The sequence below is a fragment of the Ursus maritimus genome, unplaced genomic scaffold, assembly GCF_017311325.1.
Source record: "Ursus maritimus isolate PB19 unplaced genomic scaffold, ASM1731132v1 scaffold_27, whole genome shotgun sequence".
In the NCBI taxonomy this organism is placed as follows: Eukaryota; Metazoa; Chordata; class Mammalia; order Carnivora; family Ursidae; genus Ursus; species Ursus maritimus.
Window position 1 is genome coordinate 16782961 of NW_024425230.1, and position 19079 is coordinate 16802039.

A 19079-nucleotide genomic window follows, 5' to 3' on the forward strand; every position below is an offset into this window, starting at 1 on the left:
AAGAAAGAAAGAAAGAAAGAAAGAAAGAAAGAAAGAAAGAAGAAAGAAAGGAAAAGAGAGAGAGAAAACTGATAAAAGATGAATAAGGTTAGATTAGTTGCAAAGTTTAACAATGGATCAATAACTGACTTCAACAGCAACAATGAAATCCCCATGTACTGAAAGAAAATTAATACAAGCTTAAAATTCTATCCTCGGCAAAATTATCTTTGGAGAACAAGGGCGAAGTAAACATTTTTCAAACACTCCAACATCAAATTCATGATCAAGCATCTCACTGACAAAGGATATATTTCAAACAAAAGGAAAGGGATCCCAGATGGGAAGCTGATATGTAAGAGGGAATGAAGAGCAAAGACAGTGGTAAATACGTTGTAAGTACACACCACATAGATGTGTATAAATAATGTCACACATGTACACATATGCATGACCCACAGAAGCACATCCCTGGAGAGTTAAGATACCACAAAATAATAAGGTAAGGGGAGGGAAACTGAAGTTGAAGTATTCTAAGGTCTATCAAGGAGAAGGGGAAAAAATTTATTAAGTTTTAATTTTTAATAAGTTAGGTGTGCACGTTGTGATTTCTATGGTAACTACTAGCACAGTCAGGGGAAAATAATAGAATGAAAATAGAATGCCTAGATTAACAACTTGATACTTACATGCATACAAACAGCAACTGAACACTTAAGCAAATGGATGGATACTGGGAGTCGGGTTTCTCACTGTTGGAGTCTGAGTTTACGGATAAGCAAGGGAAGAAGCTGGAATGATCTACAGCAAGGCACAAAAGTTGGAGACACCAGTAAGAATTCATGTTTAGCTTAATATAAATACGTATGTTCACATAATAGCAATATTTATAGATAAGTGTATACCAGCTAATATATACACACATGTTTCTTTTCTCTGTCAGCTAAGGAAAGTAAAATAAATGATTCTTCAGTAGCAATAAGCACACGTAGAGCCCAGATTTTCACTCCTAATATCATTCTCCATTAAAAGGAGCCAGGGCTGTTTGGAGACACGGTTGATTCTAGGAACAGCAAAGGAAATATGCAAGATGAACCTGGAATACCTTGTATTGCCAAGAAGTAAGGAAGTGTTCAAACACCCACCCACACACACACACACACATTGATAAGAGTACGTCAAGGAGACACAGGAGATGACTGAAAGGGCTCCCAATGGCCAAAGATGCCATAATTTGAGCAATGAAGTAGTATTGTATTATAGCTCAAAATACAAAATAAATATCCATGAATCAGTACTGACGTAAATGTGTAATCAAATAAATTAATAAATGGAAAATTAGAGATAAATCTGTACAGAAGAATTCCAAATAATGTCTGTAGCTACTCAACCCTGAAGGAGGGGCAATATACCTTCCCACTGTTTAGGTGTGAACGGCCCATAATATGCTCCTTCCAAAGAAGACAGTGTGGAAAGAAGGGAAAAAGAGTAACTTCATAGTGGTGGAACGATGCATATGACCTTAGCCAGGTGACCAAGGTCAACATCAATAGTCACAAATCACCTGAATGGTACGTACATTTTTTAGATGACATGATGACGGTATCACTAGGTCTCTGCAATCTTCCTCCCTAAAACCCATAACTCCAGTCAAATCATGATAAAAACATCAAAAAAAGTTCTAATGGAGGGATGTCCTACAAAATACCTGACCAGTAGTCCTCAAAACGGTCAAGGTCATCAAAAACAAGGAAAGTCTGGGGGCGCCTGGGTAGCTCAGTCAGTTGAACATCCAACTCTTGGTTTAGGCTCAGGTTGGAATCTCAGGATCCTGAGAGGGAGCCCTACATCGGTCTCCACGCCCAGTGCAAAGTCTGCTTGAGGTTCTTCCCCAGCCCCTCTGCTCCTCCCCCCGCTCACTCTCTCTCTAAAATAAATAAATGAATAAAAACCAAAAAAACCAAAAACAAAACAAAACAAAAAAAACCCAGGAAAGTCTAAAAAACTGTCACAGCCAAGAGAAGCCTTAGGAGGGAGGCATGACAATTAAACGTAATGTGGGATCGTAGAAGGGATTCTGGAACAGAAGAAGGGCACTAGATGAAAACTAAGAAAATATGAATAAACTATGGACTTTAGTTAATAATAACGTATCAATAGTGGTTCATTCATTGTAACAAGTGTTACAATTAATATATAGTTTAAGGACACCTGTATAGGCAGTAAAACTATACAGAGAAGCTAAAAATTTACAATGATTATCCAAAAGGAAGGGAGGAGGTTGCAATCACAAGACCCATGGAGGTATTTTCTGAGGTGCTTATAATACTGTATTTCCTGACCCAAATGATGGGTAATTGGTGTTAAAACAAATGTTTGATTTGGTAATATTCATTAAGTTTTATTACTATATGTTAAGCTATACGCATGTTTGTTTGTTCTAAGATTTTATTTATTTATTCGACAGAGAGAGAGACAGCCAGCGAGAGAGGGAACACAAGCAGGGGGAGTGGGAGAGGAAGAAGCAGGCTCCCAGCAGAGCAGCCTGATGCAGGACTCGATCCCAGAACGCCGGGATCACACCCTGAGCCCAAGGCAGACGCTTAATGACTGAGCCACCCAGGCGCCCCTACACACATATGTTTTATATACTTTTATCACCATAACAATGTAAAAAAAAAAAAAAAGAAGAAAGTGGTATAAAATGACTGAAATCACAGAGGAGATTTTCTCTGAATGGTGAGATCATGGGTATTTTTTCTTCTTCCTACATTTTAAAATATTCTCTAATTTTTCTGTAATGCTCCTGAACGCCATTTATTATATGAGAGGAATAAACTCTGCTTGTTAAAGAAGGAGAGAAAATCAGACTGTCAAGGAGTACCTGGCTAGGAATAGTCTTTTTCTTTCCATGTACAGCTTTTTGTTGTGCTGGGAGTCGACTAGAAATATGCCAGTTATGGTCATTTAATTGCGTACCAAATGGAGATGTAAGGTAAAGTACAATGCCTGAAAAATCTAGCAATGCTATATTATAGTTTGCCGTAAGTCATTCTAATGCCTTAGACGATTGTTTTCATAATTCCCAGTTTGGAAATCAGCTAACAAACAATGAAAATACAATGACTTTGGAAAAGACACAATGACCCACAGAAAAGATGGCAAAAAGTTGCTTATCATTTCCCAGCCTCCATTTAGAAGCAATTAAGCATCTGGCCTTGTGCTTTCATTTGTAATGTCAAATACCAGAGGGGAAATTATATGTGAAATAGACAACAGCCTCAGCTTGATTTTGTGCAGGCATTTCAAGGGAGTCGGTTCACAAGATGTTCATCCTTACAGAAGTCCAATATTGAAGAATTTTTTTGATTAAACGTGACCTTCTGCAAGTCACAGAGGCCTCTCTGGGCCTCTGTGTCCTCATCTGTAAAATGAGGGCTCCAAGAAATGACCTCTAAAGACCCTCCCGGCATCACAATCGCTGACCGAAGCTTATCCAACAGGCAGGAGGATAGGTCTTAGGCTGAAATCAATGGTGATGATAATAGCATTGAAGATTCTGTCACATTTTAATCTGTAACAATGTCTTTCGATTTATGTTCATTTTATCCTCAACAACTTCTATTTTTGGTAGGAATAGAAATGTCGTTATATCTGCCTTGAAATGAGAAAGCTGAAATGAAGCGGATATTGACATAACACAATAGAAAGTAATTTAATGCAAATACATTCCAGTGTATTCTGAAAACTAGGACCTGGCACTCAGTAACTGTGGGCTCTAAGCATTCTGGGCCCCAAGGTTTGTTTGTTGCTGTTACTGTTGTTGTTGTGGTTGCTGTTTTTCCCCATCTGTAAAATGAGCAGGTTGAATGAGGCTAGACGACGTCTATGATTCTATTATTTACGACAACAACAAATTCACATTCGAGTAAGTAGAGGTGCTTAGGCCACAAGCAAGGTCCTGATTATGAAAATAACCTTCCTGAATCAATGGGCACCTTATAGATAGCTCAGAAAACATTGATGTGTGTGGAAATCGATGTAGAGTAATGTTACTGGTTCATATGGTTCTTAAATCTCTCCAAATTTGCTTAAAAAACAGTCACTCTGGGGCGCCTGGGTGGCACAGCGGTGAAGCGTCTGCCTTCAGCTCAGGGCGTGATCCCAGCGTTGTGGGATCGAGCCCCACATCAGGCTCCTCCGCTATGAGCCTGCTTCTTCCTCTCCCACTCCCCCTGCTTGTGTTCCCTCTCTCGCTGGCCATCTCTATCTCTGTCGAATAAATAAATAAAATCTTTAAAAAAAAAAAAAACAGTCACTCTACCCCACTCTTTGTTGCATTATTCTCTATTAATTTGAATACGTCTTCTCTCCCCGCTTTGATTATATACCTTGCATGCCAAGCTCCACCACTAATTATCTCTTGACCCTGGGCAAATACTTTGAACTCTCTGTGCCTCAGTTTCTTCATGTGGTGGTTGCGGGCACCAGAATGAGTATGCATGTCCCCACATAGAGGACAGAAGTCAGTGCAGAGGGCCGAGCGAGCCCTGTGTGCTTGCTATTACTGCACGCTTCTTAAGGAAAAGGACACTGTGAATAGATAGGTTTTAAATAAATGGTTATCTTATAAAGGAATTGATTTCTTGAAGTAACTAAATTCAATTAATAATAGAGGCATATAGCTCACAGAGTTAAAAAACCCACAACTGCTCACTTCCTAGGAAAATGGATTGACCTGACTTAGCCGAACGAATGAATTCAGTGTTCACTCAAATACATTGACAAGTTGCTGGTTTTCATGCTTATTTTTCATTTTCCCAACACCTTCGCCCTTCTTCTGACAACCACCTACCGCCATCTGACAGCTCCATCCAGATGGCTACCAGGAGAGCCCCATGAGTCAGGCACCTCTCCTGAGTTAAGCCAAGCAAAGGGCTGGGGTGGGAACCTTGCAAACTAGAACCAAGAAAGAAAGTCAGTCAGTCCTTGAGTGGTTTACTGTAGGATGGGGTGTGCAGGCTGGATTAATATTCTACTTTCCTATAATGGAGACTAAAGAAATGGAGGGACCACTCACACATAAAAAAGGGGGAAGAAAGAAACTGATATGTAGAGAGAATCAGAGGGTGCCTGGGTGGCGCAGTTGGGTAAGTGTTCAACTCTTGATTTTGGCTGAGGTTGTGATGCCAGGGTTGTGAGATCCAGCTCCTTGTTGGGTTCCATGAGCACTGAGCATGGAGCCTGCTTAAGATTCTCTCTCTTCCTCTCCCTCTGCACCTCAGCCCTTCTCTCCCTCGATGAAGGAAGGAAGGGAGGAAGGGAGGAAGGGAGGAAAGGAAGGGAGAGAGAAAATCAGAGATAAAAGAAATAGAAATTGAATTCTGAGAGCATCTGTGTTTCTGATCTCAGGAACTAGTCATATTTGTGTTCTCGGGTTCTGTGAGACATCCCAGTATCCTTAAAATAAATCCCTCTTTTGTCTAATTTAGCTAGAGTGGTTTTCTTCCACTTGTACCTGAATGTTTCTAAATAATAGTGTGTCCACCCAAGGCAACTTCTCTCAAGGGTCAGCATTCGTGTAGGTGTCATTGAGCTATACCCAGAGTTCTCTAGTTACTTAGGCTTTGTTTTTACGTAAAAAATATAGGGCCATAAAAGTCTTCATCTGAGATGTAATACCCAAGATGTTCAGTTCTTGAAAAAGAAAAAAAAAAGGTTTAGTGAAATTGCAGGTCAAAGTCTGAACCGTGCGTAAGGCCCACAGTCAGTAAGAAGAATTAACGAAAGAGACAGGTTAGCCCAGGCCCCACCGGGCTCATTCTCCAGTTCAGCTCTGAGCTTCTGGCTTCAGGAGAAAACGATACCTCAGCCTCCAATGACGGCTGCACATTCAAGGACCCAACCCCATCACAGGAGGGCGCCAGACCCCAATGGACAACTGAGATCTCAGAAGAAGCAGTTTAAGACAAGGGGGGGGGGGGAAGAATGAATAAAAAAGTCAAGCTTCTGTTTGGATCTTCTCAAGAAGTCTTAAGCCACATTCCCAGGGTCCCAACGAGGCAATCAGAAGACAAGTCTCCAGGCTTAGTGCTGTTGGACAAGGAAGATCCACGGGCCAGGCCTGGAGCTGCTCCCAAGAGTGGCCATGTGTCATCGCTTCCCAAACCAAGATTATGCTATGTTTTCCACTGTCCAGAAGAGTGTGAGACGCTGCTCTAACAGGTGCTTCCTAGAACTGATAAACCGTAATCTGGGTGTAATGCTTTCCTCCTTATCTCCAAAGTAAAGTTACAAAAAGAAAAAAAAAAAAAAACAGAAGACTTGCCATACAAGTCACAGCTATAGTTAATATTATGACTCTTGCTAATATGGCTTTAGACTCCAGATTTCCCAGGGAAAACCAGGCAGCCTGTCTCCTTTGGCTGCTGTGCTCTATCTCACTGCCCCATCGGACTGAAGACCTGAAACTTAAGCCAGCCTGCAGAGGGAATATTTCAAGAAAACACAGGAGTAGGGGAAGCTTTTGTCTAACCACAGCCTCCTAGGTTGGGATCCTGCCGTCAGTCCTGTGGCCTAAAATAAGCGTTTAGGCAATATTAGCCTTTAGCTGCCATTGTGACAAACATCCTTTGTTCGTCTATGGGATCACTGCCTTCAAAATTTGACTTCAATTGATTTTTTAAAAGTTTTTATCTACTTAAGTAATCTCTATACCAACGTGGGGCTCAAATTCAAGACCCTGAGATCGAGTCACATGTCCTTCCAAGTGAGCCAGACAGGTGCCCCCAATTGATTTTCTTAATTGTCCTCTTGTAAGGTATAAAAGTCCAAAATTTTACACCATAACTAAAGAGGAGAAAGAGGAGGCCTGTCTCAGGAAAGCACTAAGTAGAGAGGGTGATCATGAGAGATCTGTAGCAGGACCTTTCACTCAATTCAAAGACCTCCAGAAGATACACTTCCTTACCTCAACTAGTTAGGAAACAAATATGTTATGACCATGTGGCCCTCTTGATATTAATTGTTGAAGTGGCTAGAATGGGGGTGGTTATAAACTCTGTGAGGCATATAAATAGGAAGTTATAGCTACTTTTTAAATTCACTCATCTTATAAGAGTTGTCATGTTAAGCTCATCAATCCTGCCTTAAAAGTCATGCTCCTTCAGGGAAGAGACTGGGTAAAGGGTTTATGGAAACTGAACTCATCACTGTAATTCTTCTGGGTTGGTGTCCCTAGTTCCTAAACTCAAGGCTGAACCCCCAGTTCCACCACTGACCACTTATATGACCTTGGACAAGTCACTGGATCTCTCCAAGCTTCACAACCATTATTCGAAAACATGGAAACGAAAGGCAAGAAAGAACGAATGCCTGCCTAAAAGAGCTGCTATGTGTTCCTCTATTCGCTCTTTTAACCAGCAATTATGATTCAATGTGATAACTGCAATAAATAAATTTGAACAAAATCCTGTGGCACAAAGAAGGTGGCACAATTGATACTGTCTGGAAGAACTGGACGGGTGCTCAGGGAAGGCAGGGAGCACTGTGCAAGTGGAGGCTGGAAAGGGAGGTTGGGCCCAGATCTGGTACACTTGGAGTCAAATGGGAAACTGCGTGGGGAAACATCTTCTAAATTGTAAAATGAACATGAACATCTGCTATGATGATGACTTCTTTTCCTCCTCCCTTCCTCTTCCCTTCCCTAGCCTTCTTTAAGTGCTGCTGGAAATGCCAAATTCTCCCATCAGGGTTTCACCAAGAGAAGCTTCGAAGTCTTCAAAACTGTGCTTGAAACTTAGCTCCCCATGCTTGCCCTGGGAACCTCCATCCTCTAGAGATGATAATGCCTACTCGGCAAAAAATTTAAGGATGGTAAAGATCACTCACTTATATGAAATGCCTGGCGCATTCTAGGTGGTCAGTAAATGGTAGCTATTAGCGTATTTTTATTAGCAATAATGTATCCAAAGTGCCAGGATCAATGCCTGGCCCAGAGGAGATGTTAATAAATCCCCTTCATTTTCCTTGGAGGTGAAAAGGGCAGCTTCTGAATTAGCATTGTTTGAAAAGAGATCAGAATTCTACTTCCCCTGATGATTCTCCCCATCTGAAATTCCCACTGTCATTCAATAGGGTATGGGGAAACGTTCCAAAGTGTGTTTTTCGGGCCAATTAGCTCTATGGTCTGAATATGTATTAGAAATGCGCACACACACACATACACACACAGAGCCATGCAGCATTTCTCAAACTTACGTGACCTCAGAACACTTTCCTCTGTCAAGCCACTCAGTTGGAGAAAAGGCAGATAGGGCTTTATCTCCTTGAGGCCCCTATTAACACTCAGGCATCTCATCCAAAAGGAGATAAAACCTGAACATTTTAGAATAATAGTGATAACATGTACAATTCGACATCCTTATATGCTTAGAATGTTGCATGCATTATCCATTTAATGAATGTTCCTTAAGGTTTTAAGATAATAATGGCCACACTTAAAGATTTTATTTATTTATTTGAGAGAGCGAGCATGGGGGGGGGGTGGGGAGGGAAGGGCAGAGGAAGAGAAAGAAGCAGACTCCCTGCTGAGCAGGGACCCTGATGTGGGCGGGGCTCCATCCCAGGACCCTGAGATCACGACCTGAGCTGAAGGCAGATCCTTCACTCACTGAGCCACCCCAGGCACCCCAATATTGGCCACACTTATGTAACACTTTATATAGTTATAAAACCATTTAACCCCTGACACAGGGCTCCACTGCAATACTTGTAAGTCGAGGCACAAAAACAGAAGAAAGGCTTCACAGGGAAATTGAATGATGCTTATGAGAGATATGGTGAATACTCAGAGCATCGTCTGAATTTCCTGGGCAGACCTGAAACAAGGTGTAATCACTTCTGCAGAGCTGGTTATGATACAGTAGAGATTGGGACCCACAAGGAGCCAGTCTCACATCCGCAAGACCTTGGGCAGTTCACAAGAAAGTATTTATCAGACAACCCTGAACAAAAGAATTCCCTTTGCTGCCGAAACTGAATCCCTAATTAGACAGGGAGCTTCTGGAAGCTTGTGATGGAACTAGTCCTAGTAACAGTGGCTTGCCACATGAGCCCCCCCGCCCAGCCCCCCCAAAGACCAGCCACTTGCTGCCCAAACTGTCCCTAATTGGACGAAACTTGCCCAGGGAATGGGCTTCACCTGCTGCTCACCACACTTGAGCTACTCCCTTGTTAAACCAATACTAGGTCCACTTCACTTACTGCTTTTCAATTTAACAAATGAGGCAATATGGCTCCTTTGTTGGGTTTGCAAAGCCACGCAGATTCAGTCCTACATCTGGCTAAAATATCTTAGACCACAGAATCAACTCAGTGGGGCTGCGGCCGGGCAGCATGTGTCATTGTCATTGACAGCACCTGCAGACGGCTTTGTTTGTCCTCCCTCGGGCACAGTCACACTAATACAACATTGAGGACTTTATTACTTCTCCTGCACGCTCGCTTGTCTGCTCAGGGAAGAGAGGATTTATAGGAGCTCAAGAACCCCCATGCCCTGAGACCGTCCCTGCCATCACTCAGCAGGGGCCACTTCCCCGAAACCAACAGGACGCTAGCCCAGGTAACTAAACCGCTCCGTGAAATAGTTGACCTCCTATGGTCCAGCCGAATGGTAAGCTATCACACAGCCTCCAAAAGGGATTATGAGGAAGACAGCGTAAAAAGTGTAAAACGATGTTCTGATGTAAGAAAATGTAAAAGAGCAAAATTCAGAGCATCCCATATACTCCAGATGCAACAATGCAAAACTATCCATGGTACTTTTAGCATAGCGAGTGGTATTTAATAGGCGTCGTAAAAGTCATTATTGTACTAGTGTGTTGGGAAAAGAATTTTTTGATTTATGTGTACACTTTCTTAAATGTTTTCAGTTTGATCAACACTGTATAAGATTTAGAACATAAAACAGCATATATTCCATGATAGCTTTTGTAAAGCAAGGAAGTTAATAGCCATCGATTTTGCCCTACATGCCAAGGGGTGCACAGACAATATTGCAATTAATGCTTGAAACAAAATTACAAGGTACGTACTATTATCTTCTTCTTTCAGATAACACAAAGTAACTTGCTAGCAAACGACTACAGTAAACCGAGGGCTGGCTCCAAATCTTTACTCCAACCGCAATAACAGGATCATACATCCATTCCCGTTGCCATGTAACGTTAGTACCCCTTTGACTCGGGCAGAGGCTGCAAAAGTGCTGTTGTCATTGGGCTTGTTTCTTGCATCTCTGCCATCACCAGCCTAGTTTTCTGGTTCTAAGAAGACACATGAAGTGGAGCAGCCCAACTGAGCCACGCCTTGGTCAGTAGCCTTGGTCAGTCTCCCCCCTAAACACCCAGCCTTCACACTGTCCCACAAACACATGAGCTAAATTAGTCCTTATTGAGATTTCATGATTGGTTGTGACTTAGCATTATTGTGGCCATTGTCAATGGAAAGGGTGACTACATCAGAATTTAAACTCAGCCACTCACTCCAAATCCAGAGGCTTTTTTCTGTGCCATACTAGCCCACAGTCTAAACTTCTACGAAAATCACACTTGATATATGGGAAATTGGGCTGAACCAAATGGAATACTGAATAAGTTCATCTTTGTCATCTTTCTCTTTTCCCACTCTGACCTCCCACACTTAAATATTCATGTGACGATGAATTCTATTAAACCTATTGCAGCACAAGTATTTCCCTGCACTTCTAAAATTGGACTAGACATGGTTGGGAATAAATTTTACAGAGTAATGTCTGCTATTAGATACACAGAATCCTAGTTGTTAAAGATGAAGTGGGGAAATGGTTGAATAGGGAAATAGCTAAATAAATTGTGGCATATCCAAACAATGGACATTATCCCTCTGTTATAGAGATCGAAAAAGCTACATAATGTATATTTGCTTATTTTTGCATGAGTTAGAGAAAAGTATGGAAGGATACACACCAAACAGTCGCTCCGGCTGCCTGAGGGTGGGTAGGGAACTCGGCTGTGAGTGAAAGATTAGCGGCATTTACTTTATCCGTCATCATACTGCTTCCCTTGCTACAACAATCTTACGCAACTTCTTTTTTTTTTTTTTAAAGATTTTGTTTATTTATTCGACAGAGATAGAGACAGCCAGCGAGAGAGGGAACACAAGCAGGGGGAGTGGGAGAGGAAGAAGCAGGCTCACAGCGGAGGAGCCTGATGTGGGGCTCGATCCCAGAACGCCGGGATCACGCCCTGAGCCGAAGGCAGACGCTTAACCGCTGTGCCACCCAGGCGCCCCTTACGCAACTTCTAAGCCATTATATTTTTAAAATATTTTATGTATTTATTTATTTATTTATTTATTTAAGAAAGAGAGAGAGCGTGAGCAGGGGCAGGGAGGTGCAGAGGGAGAGGGAGAGAGAGAATGTCAAGCAGACTCCACACTCAGGGCAGACCCTGCTGTGGGGCTCGCGCTCACAGCCCTGAGACCACGACCTGAGCCGAAATCAAAAGTCAGATGCTTAACTGACTGAGTCACCCAGGCTCCCCAAGCCATTCTTTCTTTGCAAGTTTTCTCCTCCTTTCTCTCTCCCCTCCCCTGGTACACCCACTACACATACATTGGTATGATCGACGGTCTTCCGTGTTTCTCGGCGATGTTGCTCATTTTCCATTTTCGTTAGTAAATTTTTATTCCAGTTAAGTATTTTTCGGCTCCAGACTTTCCACTTAGCTATATGTTATAATCTCTATGTCTTTGCAAATATTCTCTATGTGATATGACGTTGCCATCATGCTTTCCTTTAGTTCTTTAATCATGGTTTCCTTCAATTCTGTGAACATATGGACAGAGGCTACTTTGAAGTCTTTTCTTTCTAAATCCAACATCTGGTCACTCCCACAAACAGTTTCTATTGTCTTCTTTTTTTCCCCTAGTGTGTAGGTCATACTGATCCATATCTTTATGGACCTCGTAACTTTTTTTGGTAACTGGACATTTGAGATTATATATAATTGTAGCCACTCTGGGTACCAGTACCCCTTCAAGGCTTGTTTTGTTATTAACTTATTTTTTGGTGTCCAGCTGGATTTTAGTGAAGTCTATTCCACCCCTGCCTCCCCACCCCACACTCAGCGCCAAGCCGCTGGGGTTGCTCCCCGGGGAGGTGCGGATTTGGGGAATCCCACAGTCATGCCTGGATAATGAAGGTACTGGTTGGGCTCTCTTTGTCTCTTCCCCTGACTTTGCCCAGCTGTTAAACTCTACTCCTTGTCTGTTGTTTTCAACAATACCTGGCATGTAAATTGCTCTATCTGCTAATCCAATCAAATTGTGACCCTTTGGAAGAACAGTTTCTGTGAGTTTGTGTCTGATACTCGTTTGGACCCCAGAAAGTCTCCTCCCAGCTATCATTGTTCCCCAGTTCTCTCCTGAAAACTTATCATGAGTCTCCTTGAGAGCTGTCCTTGAGAGCACCCTTAGGTTTGAACTTCTCCACACTGGACTGAAGAGATTAGGAGCTATCTGTCTTATGGTCTTTTTATCCCCTAAGCAAATCTCTGAGTGACATCTCTGGAGCTGGGGGGTAAGGCGAAGGGCAAGCTTTGCTATGAGTGACACTTGGCTCTGTGTGCTGGGCACCTGGTTGGGGGTTGAGAGGGGGGGTACAGCATGAAGTCTCCTTGGCTTGCCTTTCCTGATATGGAACCAGCACCTCATAAGCTTTGGCAAAGGCAACCTCAGTACTGACAGCACACAGCGCCCAAGGTAGGACATTGTCCCACAAGTGGGGGCTGGGCAGAGGAAGGGAGTCCCCACCTCCCACACCCACCCACCTGGGTCTTAGCTGTGTGGAGCCTGGACTGCAGTCTCCTCTTTGCGCAGCAGGAGTGGTGAGAAAGGAAGTGGTCTTGATTCAAATGTTACAAACTCTGCCCTTTCTTACCCAATTTTCTTTTTTTTTTCTAAAAGCTTTTTTTTCACTTGCTGTTTGCCCATAGGACCATCCCCAGAGGTTCTTAATGGTTGGGTTTTTAAAACATTTGCACCAGTTTCACTGGTGAGTGGATCAGTGGAGGTCCTCACGCTATCATTCCAGACGTCTCTGTTCAGTCAACTGACCTTATACAACATTTGTAATTAATGAAAATGTAAAGTGACAAGCAAAAGATCTGGAAGACTTTTTAACCCAAACCTGATGATTTGGGGGTGTAGAACCCGAGGCCCCAAGGCAGTGATTCGTCCTCATCCTCCTTCCTTTTGTTATGTCTCCCCAAAGACCGGGACGTGCTCAGGAGCCCAGGCGGGCCCAGAAGAGCTGGGGCAGGTGAAGGCTGAGGGAGGACAACAAGAATCGTCACGTTGTCCAGCTCGTCCCCCCTCATTCAACAAGGTTGCTCCCCTTGAGGGCATATTTTATTTATGTGGCACCGAGACCCCAGCAATGCCAGTTAAATCCAGCATCGCTGTGGAGCCAACTCCCAGATTTCCTTAAATTATTACATTCAGTCACTGCTCCTTCCATGTTATATTACTAAAGATAACTCTGCTTTGTTTGACAAAAATGCATCTGGAGTACAGAATCTTAAAAGAGAATGTGCCCAGATGGTAGTGGTATTTAAGGAAATATAGTTTTCCAATTTGGGAACTTGTAACCCCCTCTGATTTCATTTGTGTGATTTTTCAGACCCTCCTTTTGCCCATACACTGTTCAAGTTGCCAGGGGAGTTTCGTGGTGTAGTCATGGTAACCACGAAGCCTCACTATGAAACCCACCTCCCCCTACACACACACACACACACACAAACGCACGCACACACTTGCCATGCGTTACCCACCAATCACAACTCAAACTCCGAAACTCATTTATATCCTGAAAATGAGTTTAAAATAACAAATACCGAAAGTTGTATGAACCACCACATGTTGTGTTTTTGTCACTATGTCTAATTACTATTCACACCAAAGGTAAAAAATATAAATGGAATTCAGTAGCAGATTGCTTGCTGTTGAGGATTTCCGTTTTAATAGGAGGAGAATGGGGGATTTGTGCATTCCCCGCTCTGCTAGGAGGAGAGCTGAAATTGAAGGTGGCTTTAAAGATGTGCCCCTTCCTGATTGTTTTTACTTTCCTTGCCGTAATAATTATTCTTGGCTAATAATGTTGGTTTTTAAAGCAGGTAATTAGTGCTTCCAACACTGTAATTGAATTCCCTGAAAGCCAAGATGTGCATTCAACAATCCGGGTCCCAATTATTTGACCAAGAACTAAATCTCCAAGACAAGAGGCAAGAATTCCCCTGCAATTGCTTTAGTCAGGCCACAGCTGGTGAGATGTCCGGTGCTCAGGAGACCGAGTTCAGGGGAACACTGATGAATAGATCTGCATTCATGGGCCAGAGACCAAGTCCGTGAGCAGATCTGGAAACTGTGTCTTAAAACTAAGCCCAGGGGAACCTGAGAGTCTTTGGTCTGGAGACGCTCGTATGGGATGTTTAAGTCTGAAAGTCTGTGTTTTATGTGAAATGATCTCTGAAGATCAGGAAGACTGAAAAAAAGGAGTGTCCTGAACCAGGGAGAAACCTGCCCCAAGCATGTTCTGCCCCTCCAAAGCGAAGGATGGAGAAAGTATTTGTCCTGACGCATCTCCTACCCCTGCTCCCCGCCGTGATAGGTGATGTGAAAGAAGCCTTCCCAGGGAGGCGATCCTTATCTCCTTCTCTCTCAGTCTATTATTTTCCTAGCCTGTGTTAGCCTGGAGTAGAGCCTGAGACAAAGGCTGATGTCAGAGTTGTTTATTTCGGAGAATGATTCCAGTGAGCAGGACGGAGGGACAGGGGGAGGGAGAGGAGACTAAGGAAACCAACACAAAGAGGTATTTATTTGCAGGGTTGCCCAGGTGGCTCAGTCAGCTGCGTGCCCGACTCTTGATTTCAGCTCAGGTCATGATCTCAGGGTTCTGGGATCAAGCCCCACAACGGGCTCCATGCTTAGTAAGGAATCTGCTTGAGAGTCTCTCTCTCCTCCCTCTGTTCCTCCCCCTCCTCTCTCTCTCAGATAAATAAATAAAATATTTAAAAAGAAAAAAAAAAGGTATTTTCATTCTCTAATTTGCCCTCACTCCTGCGAACTTACACGGTATCGCCTGAGAAGTCATGAAATGTGTCTCTGAATCATCCTCCAGGACTAAGAAAGGGGAAAGCATTTATCCTAGGTTTCTGTCCCCTGATGGTCCAGGGCTTCCCCTGCGGGGCAAGGACTCCCCTCTGTTTTAGAGTGGGGCATTCGTGAGTACTGAGCACTTCTTTGGGTGTGCCATGCTGCAGAGTCAGAAATTCCAGAGGCAGGAGGCAGGAGGTCCCCCGCAGGGACCTGAGTTAGGTGCGGTCAGGTCACACCTGCAGGAAACTGCGGGAAAGCCTGTGTGGATTGCTTGCCACAGCATCATTAATTGAAATGAGGCAAAGCCAAGAGGATTCAATGTAGGTATTCAGTCCCCTCATCAGAGATGTCACAGTGAGGGCAGAGGCTAGGCGGACGCCCTTCTGGAACCCTTGGTCATTCCTTGGGCCTGTGGTATTAAAGACCTGGCTGTCCCTCCCTGATCAGATGCAGTTCCCCATTTCCCTCCTTAGAATCTTCTCCAACTACTGTGATGTGCTGAATGTACATCGATATGAACTTTCTGCATTCTCAGGCATGAATCCCGTCTCCCTCTGACCTGTTGGAATGCACGGTGGGGACCTACGCCTATAATCCATGATTCTGCGCCTTTTCAGTTTTCCCCTGTTGGAGGAATCAGAATTTCCGAACCTGCTCTCCTTCTGTCTTCCTAGAATTTCTCACGATGACCTCTTTTATGCTTCTGTGTGCCCCACCTGCTGTCCCTTCTGACTTGGCCTCCATCCACGTCCTGGCCTCCTCCTCACCTTCTGTGCTCTTCTGTGTCCATCACCTCATTCATTCTTTCTGTCTCTCCTCTTGATCCTCTTTCCTTTAGGCTAGTTTCCCAGGGGGAAAATCCTCTATGCGGTGAAAATTACATGGGAGAACTTCATGCATGTGCAATATTGATTTTTAAGCAAGGTTATGTAAATTGTGGATAGTCCATTATCTTGCTTGCCAAAATTCCTTTAACAAAATCATGAAGTTGAAGTTCTTTAATCTAAGGCAGGCAAAAAAAAAAAAAAAGAGGAACTACATACGATCAAATCATGAAAGCATATGATTCTGGAACATTCTATTGGTGCCTCAGGCATTGCGGTCAGACTCAATGAGACCCTAATACTAGAATTTTGGAAGAGACATCAATTTCTGCTAAACTTCGCTCAGGCTTCTTACACCTGTTTTCTATGTTGGAAACCTGAACCTCCCTCTGTCATTCTTCACATGGCGCATGGCCTAGGTCTCTAAGTTTCCTGTAAAGTGGGTCATATTTACAGTAATCAACTATGTCTCTTAAAATTTCCTCTGGGCTGTTAATTTAGGATTTCCAATTCCATTAAGAGTCTCACCTGGTTATTTCTGGAAGAGGTGCCACACGTTTGCGTGTAAGTGCTTTCCTCAAGTTCATCTGCCAGCTTCGGTTCCCCGCTTTGATGTACAGTCCTCCACAAAGCCGTCCCCACTAGCGCCATTGCTAGGGTTGCTGCTCACAGCCCCACGACCTCCCCATCCCCCCTCCAAGACTCCCATGCAAGTCCAAGGAGTAGCCAGTGACCCATCTCTCAGACATTGTCTTCCCCACCCTTCTTTCTCCCAGGCATGGACCACACAACTGTCTCTGCTCTTTTCCAGCCAAAAAGGATTCTGCGACGCAGGAAACCCAGGTTCCCGGAATGCAAGGTCCATTTCATGATACACACCGGGACTCACACTTAGGCACATTTCCAGATCCTTCACCCATCTGTCTTTTCTGGTCTCCTTTCTCTGGGTGCTCATCTTTAGCTGTGGAACATTCTGCAAATGGCATGGTGTACTGTGAACTTTCTACACACTAGCTGGTACTCTTTCTACCCATTGGCTTCAGAGAATTCATTGTACTGAATAGATGAAACAGGAAACACTTTTTTTTTCTTAGAACTACAAATTCAAGGAAAGGAAGGCAAAAGGGGGGAAAGCACCTAACATTTACAGACATTGGATGAGAAAAAGGAGGCTCAGAGAGGTCTCTCACTTGCCCAAGTTTACCCATCTAGTAAATGACAGAACCAGGATTTGAACCCTGGGAATTTCTAGCTACACACATCTCTCTCTCTCTCTCTCTCTCTCTCTCTCAATTTCCGGCCTCTCCGATTATCTTCTTTTACAGTTTCCATGTTATAGCTAAATGAAATTTCCTGTCACTATTTTGTAAATATCTCAGTTAACATCTGAACATAAATCTTTTCCATGGAAACTTCATTTTTCTTTTTTTCTTTAAGTTAGCCTTGAGCCCAGATTTCAGATTCCCCTCCACATCACAGTTATAGGTTACCTGGTGCTTTTTCCTCCAGCAAAAGCCACTGTGGGGAGCAAGCAAAGTACAGAGTGTCAAGAGTCTCAAAATGAAACATACCTAATACTACATGCATCTTCTTCCTTGCGTCCTACCAAGACTCGCACTCAAAAATTATATTTCTGTGTTTTGCTTTGTAAGCATTCCCTAGGAGACACTGTTCTTACTGTAGAAAGTCAAAACTTGGAGGGGTCTTACACCCATTTCTCCACCTCCTCTATCTTAAAGATGAGGACATTGGGATTAAGCAACCAGCCCAAGACCTCACAGCCTTTCCCTCAATCACGCAAGTTAGGAGTAGAGCCAAGAACCTCTGGGCTTCCAGGCTGAACCTCTCCTAGTGTATCGGACCACCTTTCCACGGATGGGTTGTGCTGGAAAGATTTGTTGCCATGACCTCAGGGCAGTGGCTACATGTATTTAAATATGGTTAATGTCAGAAGTGGAGGGGCTCAATCTCTGAGTAGACACATTATGAATACACAAAGCCCCACTCACTTCTGCCTTCTCATTTATAACACTTCATCTTCACAAGTTCCCAGGCATACCCCGAAATCACCCAGCAACAGTAAATGGGGAAGGACTCGTTAAATAAGCATGGGTTAAATGCCAGCCATCTGCTAGGATGGTGTTAGATGTTTCTACATGGGCCTTTAATAAATTTTTGCTAAACCTAATCTAGACTAGTGCCCCACCAAGATTAGGAAGGTCTTTCGATGTCGGCTGGAGTACATTACGCATGGTGGAAGAATACCCTGGGCTCTCCAGCAAATGTGTTCTGGAATCATCTCTACATTTGGGATGCACCTTAAAGAAAAGAGGGAAATATGCATGGTTTTGCAAAAGCTGTCTCATTCCACTGGACAGAGACGGGGACGAAAGACCAACCAACCCTGGAGTAGAACCGGCCTTCATCTTCAAGGTAGTTACTGCCCTCTAGTGTTATAGGACTCAAGCAAACAGGTCTGAATCCAGCCTCACAGTTTTTCAACTAACAGCAAGTCTCAGCAGCCTTAGGAAGTCCTTGGAAAACACCACCAGAAAGAGATGCCACACTGAGGTTGACCAGTTGCTGCCCCCAAGGCTTCTACTCAGCCGATTCACACTGGTACTTCTATACTTGTTAAAATACTGAAATGCTTCTATACTGGTTGGCAAAGAGCCACTACCCTATGCCTCCTGAATCCCCACCACCACCCCAGAACCAGGACTCTCCCTTGGGCACCCCCCCCCTTGAGCTCCCCACCATCCAATAACGCTTTGACACTTGGCAAAGCAAGGGACCCCCAAGACCCTGATCCAGCGCTATGGATGCTGTGTTAGGTCAGTGTTTGAGTCCATCCAGTGATTAAATATTTTAAATGTGACACTTAACTGCTTCTCACCGTCCAACTATCGTGATTCTTCATCTGTCCATTCAGCATTGATCGAGGAGTGTTCTATTAAATAATCACCATCCTGTGGCATTCTCTGAACTTGAGATGGCTTCTAATTTGGTTAATACTGTCCCGGTGGCCTGGAAACATCTACAGCCAACGACTAATCTATACCCAGGCTTCTTTGGGAGGAATTC

The 19079-nt window shown here is 43.5% G+C and overlaps 1 long non-coding RNA gene across 1 annotated transcript; it reads right to left on the minus strand.

Annotated features, from left to right (window-relative positions):
• Positions 1-667: 667 nt before the first annotated feature.
• LOC103660017 lies at positions 668-14337 on the minus strand. The gene is made up of 3 exons (XR_567671.2): positions 12846-14337; positions 11630-11842; positions 668-780 (listed from the first exon to the last, which is right to left on the minus strand). It is a non-coding gene; the product is annotated as an uncharacterized LOC103660017 (long non-coding RNA).
• Between the last annotated feature and the right edge of the window lie 4742 nt (positions 14338-19079).